The sequence below is a fragment of the Nerophis lumbriciformis genome, linkage group LG28 (assembly GCF_033978685.3).
Source record: "Nerophis lumbriciformis linkage group LG28, RoL_Nlum_v2.1, whole genome shotgun sequence".
Classification (NCBI taxonomy): Eukaryota; Metazoa; Chordata; class Actinopteri; order Syngnathiformes; family Syngnathidae; genus Nerophis; species Nerophis lumbriciformis.
The window spans coordinates 5,346,056-5,355,823 of NC_084575.2; the positions used below are offsets into that span (position 1 = coordinate 5,346,056).

Here is a 9,768-nt window from a genome sequence, read left to right on the forward strand (position 1 = left end):
CTCACTATGTCACAAATTATTATATTGTGTTTTATACTTTCGTGTGGTTTTACTGGTGTCCCAAATGGGTCTGGTCACCCCCACCCACGAGCTATGCTACTTCAAGATGCACAGTTTGACATATTTGATAATTTGACATTTCATCATCGTGGCAGCTACAAAATAACCTCGGCCTTATCTCAGTTGAAGATTTCTGTGACTTTGGACAAAACCAAATGGCTGCATACTATGGTAGAGTCCATTCATTCTTATTGTTTCCTTGTTTTGAGAGATCACGTCAACATTACTGCATCCTCCCCTATTGTGAGCACTTACTTTCACAGATTAAAGACTGACTCAAAAGATGGTAACTTTAAGCGCAAATGTTTAGTTATATTATTGTTATTGCTCTCGGGAAATGTTGAGACTAATCCAGGCCCTGATACACCTACACAAGGTTTTCCACCTACAGATTTTAAAACTAGTCTTGGGATTATTCATATCAATGTTCGGAGTTTACTCCCTAAGCTGGATATGATAAAGATCTGGATAAACTCAACAAATGCTGATATTGTAGTCTTATCTGAAACTTGGCTTAAACAATCTGTGCTTAATAAAGATATTTACATTCATGGCTATAATGTCTATCGTACTGACCGACAAAGAAAAGGTGGTGGAGTGGCCATATATATTAAGCAGAGGTTTGATGTTAAATTAGTGCTCTCTGAATCAGTAAGTAAAGAACTTGAACTGTTAGCACTTGAAATTGAATTAGCTAGAAATCACCACATTATGGTAGTGGGGTGTTATAGGCCTCCATCTGCCCCTAGTACAGGGGTCGGCAACCCGCGGATCCGGAGCCGCATGCGGCTCTTTGATCACTCTGATGCGGCTCAGCTCCTGATTTTCCTGGGAGACTTCCGTATTTCAGTGCCTCTCCCAGAAATTTCCCGGGACAAATATTTTCAGATTTTCACCCTAACAATTATAATAAGGGCTTGCCGTGATGGTACAGCATTTAACGCCCTCTACAACCTGTACTTACAGTGTGCCAGCCAAGCCACATGTTGTATTCAACTACTGCTTGCTTACATAAGTGACAGGAAGTCATACTTGGTCAACAGCCACACAGGTTACACTGACGGTGGCCGTATAAAACAACTTTAACACTCTTACTAATATGCGCCACACTGTGAACCAAAACCAAACAAGAATGACAAACACATTTCGGGAGAACATCCGCACCTTAACACAACATAAACACAACAGAACAAATACCCAGAATACCATGCAGCCCTAACTCTTCCGGGCTACATTATACACCCCCGCTACCACCAAACCCCGCCCACCCCAACCTTGCTCTCCCCCAACCATCACCCCCCAAACCCCTCCGTGCGTCGGTTGAGGTGGGCGGGGTTTGGTGGTAGGGGGGGGGGGGGGTGTATAATGTAGCCCGGAAGAGTTAGGGCTGCAAAGGATTCTGGGTATTTGTTCTGTTGTGTTTATGTTGTGTTAAGGTGCGGATGTTCTCCCGAAATGTGTTTGTCATTCTTGTTTGGTGTGGGTTCACAGTGTGGCGCATTATTAGTAAGAGTGTTAAAGTTGTTTTACACGGCCGCCGTCAGTGTAACCTGTGTGGCTGTTAACCAAGTATGCCTTGCTGTCATTTGTGTGAGTTAGCAGAAGCCTCATACATCCTGTGGCTGGGCCGGCACTCTGTTTGTACAGGTTGTAGAGGGCGTTAAATGCCGTGTCATCACGGCACGCTCGAGAGAATAGTTGCCCTGAAATTATTCGTAGTCTCCCGGAAAAATCGGGAGGGTTGGCAAGTATGACGCTGTCAAGCGCCATTCATATAAAACTCTCGGGCCGCAGTAACATTCAATTTTCATATTAAGGTGCGGGCCGCGTGTCTGAGACCCCTGGTTATACATAGCACAAAGCAAAAAAAAAAACGTTGTATGTAGTGTTATTTCATTTTAAATTTCAACAGAGTTTTGTGGCTCCCATTATCTTCTTTAATTTGTGAAACTGGTCAAAATGGCTCTTTGAGTGGTAAAAGTTGCCGACCCCTGCCCTAGTAATTCCCTATCTACTCTTGTGAAGCTTCTGTCTCAACTGAAATACAATTAAATAGTGATTTGAACTGGGACTGGCTCACATTTGTGTCTGACTCTTTGAAAGCACAGTGTGAATCTCTAAATTTAACACAATTAATTAACTCAGCTACAAGACCTAATCCTAAATGCCCTCAAAAAGCTACACTCATTGACTTAATTCTAACAAATATGCCCTTTAAATGTGTTGTATCTGGTGTTTTCCCTAATGATGTGAGTGATCATTGTGTGATTGCAGTAGTGCGAGACACAAGGATTCCTAAAAGCAAGCCTCGTCTTCTTGAAAAACATAATATGAAATTATTTGAGACGCAAGCTTTTTTACATGACTTGCATCTTTTTAATTGGGATAGAATTGCTCTTTTTGATAATGTTGAACTGGCTTGGAAATATTTTCACAAAAACTGTTTGAGTATAGTGAACAAACATGCCCCTTTTAAAATGTAGGGTTAAAGGACGTGACAATCAGTGGTTTACATCGGACCTGTCAGATGTATTGCATGAGCGTAATGCTGCTTGGGCCAGGGTACGCAAGTCAGGGTTGGAAGCAGATTGGTTGAATTTTAGACAATTAAAAAATCTATTTACCTCTCTCCTTCGGAAAGTCAAATCAGAATTTTATTTCTCCACAACAACTGAAAACCTCAAACACCAAAAGAAGTTTTGGAAAATCATCAAATCTTTGTCCGCCTGCTGTAATTCAGTCAATCTCCCACCTAGTATACTTGTTGATGGTGTCAGAGTAAGTGACAGAAGAGAAATGGGTAGTCATTATAATAATCATTTTATTTCCTCTGGTTTTCTCTATAATTCTGACAACTTTACTGAAGTTCCGCTAACAAAAAGAACCGTTGAAAATACCCAAGTTTTTAACTTTACGCCTTTTACCACAACAGAGGTAATGAGTGCTCTAAAACAACTTAAACCTAGAAAACCAGCTGGCTCAGATAAGTTGGAGCCGCTCTTCCTAAAGTTGGCAGCTGAAATTATAGCTGGACCACTGACTCACATTTTTAACCTTACTCTAATTTCAAATGAAATCCCCTTGGATTGGAAATCTGTCCTTGTAATCCTCCAATTAAAAGGAGGTGACCCTAGTAATCTAAATAATTACAGACCGATCTCTAAACTCTCTGTTCTGGCAAAAGTGCTTGAATCCATTATCAGTGAACAGATAAAATACTTTTTGGACACCAACTTTATTCTGTCACCATTTCAGTCAGGTTTTGGCAGAAATCACAGTACTGTTACTGCTGCTATGAAGTTTATAAATGATGTAACTGAAGCTCTTGACAAGAAGCAGTGCTGTCTGTCCCTCTTCATTGACTTTTCAAAGGCATTTGATACTGTTGATCATGTCATTTTAATCAAACGTCTTTCAGCTATTGGTTTTTCCCAGCAAGCAGTTGGATGGTTTGCAAATGACCTCACAAGCAGAACTCAGGCTGTTCAGATAGAGGGTTCCTTCTCGGACGTACTGCAAGTGAAAAAGGGTGTCCCTCAGGGTTCTGTGTTGGGCCCATTATTAATTAATAATTAATAATCTTGGACGGAATATTCCGAACTCAACTTTCCATTCCTACGCTGATGATACTGTCATATACTGCACAGCACCCACTCCTGCTGAGGCCTTTAAATATCTACAACAAGCATTTGACAGAGTACAAGAACAACTTTGCTATCTTCAACTGCTTTTAAATGCAGAGAAAACAAAGTGTATGTTCTTTACCACATCAAAAACTGTAAGATCAGCACTGAGTGAGAACATTTGAACAAGAAATGGGCTACAAAATTGTGTTAGTATCTGATTTTAAATATTTAGGATTTTTAATTAATGACCACTTGAGTTTTAAGGAACACATTCAGTGTGTTGTAAAAAAAACTGAAACTTTTACTGGGATTTTATTATAGAAACAAGTCTTGCTTTTCTTTTATTGTGAAACAGAAATTGGTGGAAACAACCTTTTTACCTGTTATTGACTATGGAGATGTGTTGTACATGAATGCTACTGCTGGTTGTCTCCACAAGCTGGATAGTGTGTACCACGGGGCACTGAGATTCATCACCAACTTACTCACCATTGTGTGTTATACTCAATGGTTAACTTACTCACCATTGTGTGTTATACTCAATGGTTAACTTACTCACCATTGTGTGTTATACTCAATGGTTAACTGGACATCTTTATGTGCGTGACGCCTCAATCATTGGTATGTGTTCATCTACAAAACCATTCTGGGTATCACCCCATCTTATCTGGCATGTCTTTTAACAAAGAAACAAGGAAGTCACAATCTGCGTTCAATGAATGTTCTGCAATTTGTCGTCCCCAAAGTAAGAACTGAACTGGGCAAGAAAGCATTTAGGTTTTCAGCAGCGAAGGCTTGGAATAACCTACAATCCAATATTCAACTTCAAACCCTTGTTACATGACATGAGTTTAAAGCTTCTGTGAAAGGATTGCAGTCTACCTTGTCTATATGTACATGTGTTATGTCAGCAAGTTTTATGTTTTATGTGTTGTTTACTGTTTTTAATGTAACCTTGCTGCTGCCCTCTTGGCCAGGTTTCCCTTGGAAAAGAGATCTTTGATCTCAATGGGATTTTTACCTGATTAAATAAAGGAAAAAAAAAGAAGAAAAAAACAGCTGTTTATTTGAAGTCTTAAAGAAGTCAACTAAGTGTGCAGTGCAAGGTGAAATGCAGTTATGTCATCTTCTTGTCAATAACACACACATCAAACTTTTGCGTGTTGTTGCTTCCTTATTTGTCATTATTCAAAGCTGATGTTAATGTGTAGCAGCGGCAGCTGAACTCAATACAACGTGTCATAGTTACGTCAGTCAGCTGGAATTAAAAATACAAATAGTTGTGTCATTAGTCCAGAATCTTCACGGTCCTCATGGACGACATAATTAGGAACCAGTACTAAAAAAAATGGTACTTGGTATACATCCCTAATCTTCACCACTAAACCTTTGAAATATGCTGACATATGTGCTGCTAAAGGTAAATAAACAGTAGCCATATTGAATGTTTGCCTTCATTTGACCACGTGAGGTAAGGAGGACGGCCTCTAGGTCACATGGTTACACCCCAGCAATTACACTGTTGATGATTGATGAGCATTCATTATTAAATGGTGGTGTTAAAAAGCAAGTATATCTCCATCTTTAGTCATAAATACTACCTACTCAGTGGCCTAGTGGTTAGAGTGTCCGTCCTGAGATCGGTAGGTTGGGAGTTCAAATCCCGGCCGAGTCATACCAAAGACTATAAAATAGGGACCCATTACCTCCCTGCTTGGCACTCAGCATCAAGGGTTGGAATTGGGGGTTAAATCACCAAAATGATTCCCGGGCGCAGCCACCGCTGCTGCCCACTGCTCCCCTCACCTCCCAGGGGGTGATCAAGGGTGATGGGTCAAATGCAGAGAATAATTTCGCCACACCTAGTGTGTGTGTGTGACAATCATTGGTACTTTAACTTTTAACTTTAACTTTAAATGTGGCCCCCGGATGAACATGTGTCACAAACATTGTATTAGATGATATGTGGATGTTGTGCTTACTTGGACTGTGATGAAGCTGTGAGGACTCAGGTGCTTTGTCTTCATGCTCTTCAGTCTTCACAGAGACAACAGTCAGTGGAAACTTGCTGACATCATCCTCCTCCTGCCCTACAGGACACTCTCCCTCCTCTTCCTCTTTCATGTGTGAGGGCTGTGGATCCTCTGAAGTGAAACTGTCCCCCTGCAGATGAGGGAGACATTCTTCTTGGTGTCCAATCAGCTGATGGATGTCTACAGGACACAAACAAAACACATTTTAACTCCTACATGCTAAATATTAAATCGTACATGAAATATAGGGCTGTGGCTATTGAAAATGTTATTAATCAAGTGTTCTACTGGAAATGTTTTCGATTAATCGAGTAACTGGATAAAATAGTGTTGCTTGGTTAAAGACAAATTTAAGCGACTTTAAGACATTTCACTTAATAATGAACGGCCAATTGGTTTGAGATGGTATGAGATCAAGATGTCATCTTTAGATCAGGCTTTGTTTTTTCCACAATCACTGCCACATTAAAAAGTTAAAGTACCAATGATTGTCACACACACACTAGGTGTGGCCAGATTGTTCTCTGCATTTGACCCATTAACCTTGATCACCCCCTGGAAGGTGAGTGGAGCAGTGAGCAGCAGCGGTGGCCGCGCCCGGGAATCATTTTTATGGTGATTTAACCCCCAATTCCAACCCTTGATGCTGAGTGCCATTTTTATAGTCTTTGGTATGACTCAGTCGGGGTTTGAACTCACAACCTACCCATCTCAGGACGGACACTCTAACCACTAGGCCACTGAGTAGGTGGATGTAGCAGGTGTTGTAGTAGGTTAATGGCTGCACCAATATGAAGGAAATAACAGGTCAGTATAGCTTTTACACACATAAATAACTTGTCAAACCTGCCAGCTAGCAGGCTAGGTTTACAGCGTCAGTTACCATGGTAACTGACTCTGACTTTGTCTTACCTCTCTTATTTTTGGAGGTCAAACTCTGGAGCTTTACATACTCAGGAGTTTGCACTTAACCTGCTCTCTGGAATATTCCCCCGGTGACTGTGTGAGTTTTGTGTAAACATGTTGATACACTTTGTTACAAACTGAGAGGAACATCAACCTCTCATAAATATTGTGTGTCTGAACATCCTCACATGACAATTCATCTTCCTATAGACAATCTATTGAAGAAAAGTGTTCATAATAAATATAAAGTTAGTAAAGATGTGAGAGTAAGAAGTAAACAAACCTGTTGTGTGTAACACAACTTGATGTTTTTCATGTTGTCGCTCCTTCTCCTCTTTTGTTGGACAAAGTTCCTCCTCGTACTCTGCTATGGTTCTTTCGCACATTTTCACACAATCACAACACTTTACACTCACACTTGATCTCTGCTTAGCGATGTGTTTTCATCTCTCTTTGTTAGCAGCTAACAAGCTAAGCTAACTAGCAAGCTAAGCTAGCTCTAGAAGTGCGCTCAGACTAATATACAAACAGTTATTATGACTCTATTTAATAGAGTGTAATAAAGGACATATATGTGTACATGGACGCACAGATTAAGAACACTGAACTGTGACGACTGCAATAACGTCTTCACCGTCAGACGCCATCTTGCTTTATCCTCGCCCTGTTTGGTTCGCGCGCAGTCTTGTCAGATCTCGCGAGAGAAACAATCAACCAGCTCTTTTCCAGATCTCGCGAGAGAAACAAGTAACCAGCTTCCCCCCCCAACCCCGGTACAACTATTTCAACATTCTGAAAATAAGAATAAACTTTTACATTTTCAAAACAAAGACATACAACTTATTTTGGTAAATAAACCGTAGCTTATATGGGTAGTATGGCCGTAAGCCGAAAGACGAGGTAAAACCAACCTTTTTAAATAGAACTCTTACAGACGGGATGGGAGACAATTGTTATTTATCTTAGAGCCTGGCGCGCATGCGTACACTAATGTGCTTTTTCTGTCTGTGTGATTGTCTTCCTTTGCTACGGCGGTCAAGTTGCTTTCACGGTGGATATTTGCCTCCGGAGCTCCAGCGGAAGCTCCCCCTCACTGTGCCCACACTGCTCTCTCATGCTGCGGGGAGATTGCAGGAGAGGTGCCGCTCTCAACACTACTTTATGCTTAGGGACCGTCAATAAATTACTATTGTCTTCGAAGATGTATATCTGCTACATCAAAACACTGATTCATCTAAAAGGAGGTCAAATAAATAGTCATACATTTTTAATATCGTTCCTGATTTTATCATTTAAATATTTTTTTTAATGTAAACAATAATTATTTGTTTTAAAAGTCTCCATGTCATCATGCAACTTAGTAACCAAATTCCACTTTACATTAGTCCTTTTATTTTAAAATAGGATCACTTTCATAGGTCATATGACCTAAAATCCCAAATTCACTTGATATTTGAAGTGTTTTTTCTATTGTGATTCACACTTTTTTGTTTTAAAATGTAAGTTTAATTGGATTTTATATAAATTAGTAATATTGAAAACCATGGTTTCATTTTTAGCTCCCGCAACAACTACGACTATCCAACATAAAACCAACTTGACTCTCATTTGGAGCTAATAAAAATGCTGCTAATTATCTGTATAAGATATATCACGCACATGATCTTTATTAAAAACCTTTTTTTATTTAATAAAACCCTATTTTAAAATAAAAAGTTGTGCGTTACACTAAAAGGTTAGCATGACTAATAAGTGGAATTAGGTTACTAAATTGTATGACATGGAGATTATTGGGAAAATAACCTTATTTTTTTTTATATAAAACATGGATATATATATGTTAGAATTATGAAATAATGGGCATGCACAATAAGGAGGTATGACTAATTATTTACCTTCTTTTAGATGAATCAGTGTTTTGATGTAGCAGATATACATTTTTCAAGACAATAGTGATTTATTGACGGTCCCTAAGCATAAAGTAGTGTTGAGAGCTGTGATGAGGTGGCATCTGAATGCAGCTGGGATAGGCTCCAGCACCCCCTGCCACCCCAAAAGAGACAAGCGGTAGACAATGGATGGAGAGCTGCACCTCACACAGCCAGAAAAAGCACATTAGTGTACGCATGCGCGCCAGGCTCTAAGATAAACAATAATTGTCTCTCACCCCGTCTGTAAGAGTTACATTTAAAAAGGTTGTTTTTACCTCGTCTTTCGGCTTACGGCCATACTACCCTGAACACGCCCGATCTCGTCCGATCTCGGAAGCTAAGCAGGGTCGGGCCTGGTTAGTACTTGGATGGGAGACCGCCTGGGAATACCAGGTGCTGTAAGCTTTTACACTCACGCCAGAGGGCGCTGTTTCTCACTTCTTGCAAAAAAAACCTATCGTTTTTATTTCACTTTCAGTTTTACAAAAAGACATGTCATTTTATAAATTCACCAGTCACGGATAGTCCGTCAATATGTTGAACACCAGTTTGACTGTTACTGCAATATAACAATATAACAATGTATCATAATTAATACACAATATGAGAATGTGTGCTGTATAAATGAATTACTTAATTTAATTAGAACACAACAGGAGCAGTAAATATGCAGGGATTACCTGAACTGATGTGTTGTGTTAATTTAGCAATATTAAAGGTGTCATATGTAGAATTTGCATGTCAAGTGATCATTAAATGTCCCTGATATGTCAAAAGGCGTTAATAAATCATGTTCTATAACTGATGACAGTACAACCTGTCAGCACTCTCTTCAGACTGAGAAAGCTGTCCACTCACATTTTGTAATGCCAAGCTAAATGCTAACCTAGCCTTACTAGGCCTCAGTAAGCTAATTTTTGCTAACCTAGCTCAATGCTAAACTAATCCTATGCTAATCTAATTTATGTTAACCTATGCTATGCTAACAGTGACACACCTCTCCGGCCCACGTCTAACGTGCAGCACGTCACACAACCTCGTCACAACGACACACCTCTTATCTCAAAATGTCTCCTAACAGAGCCGCCTCTTCTTCTTACTGCGTCACACGTGCACAAAAAAATCAACAACGAGCGAGCCTTTTTTGTGTAATCAAAATCTCAGACACTTTATTTTACAAAACTATAATATCACACTGTCACAATCAGACTC

General features: G+C 39.8%; 1 non-coding gene across 1 annotated transcript; it reads left to right on the plus strand.

Moving 5' to 3' along the window:
- The first annotated feature begins 8,842 nt into the window (after positions 1-8,842).
- On the plus strand, positions 8,843-8,961 carry LOC133571216 (5S ribosomal RNA). Its single transcript, XR_009810353.1, has one exon. It is a non-coding gene; the product is annotated as a 5S ribosomal RNA (ribosomal RNA).
- Positions 8,962-9,768: the final 807 nt, after the last annotated feature.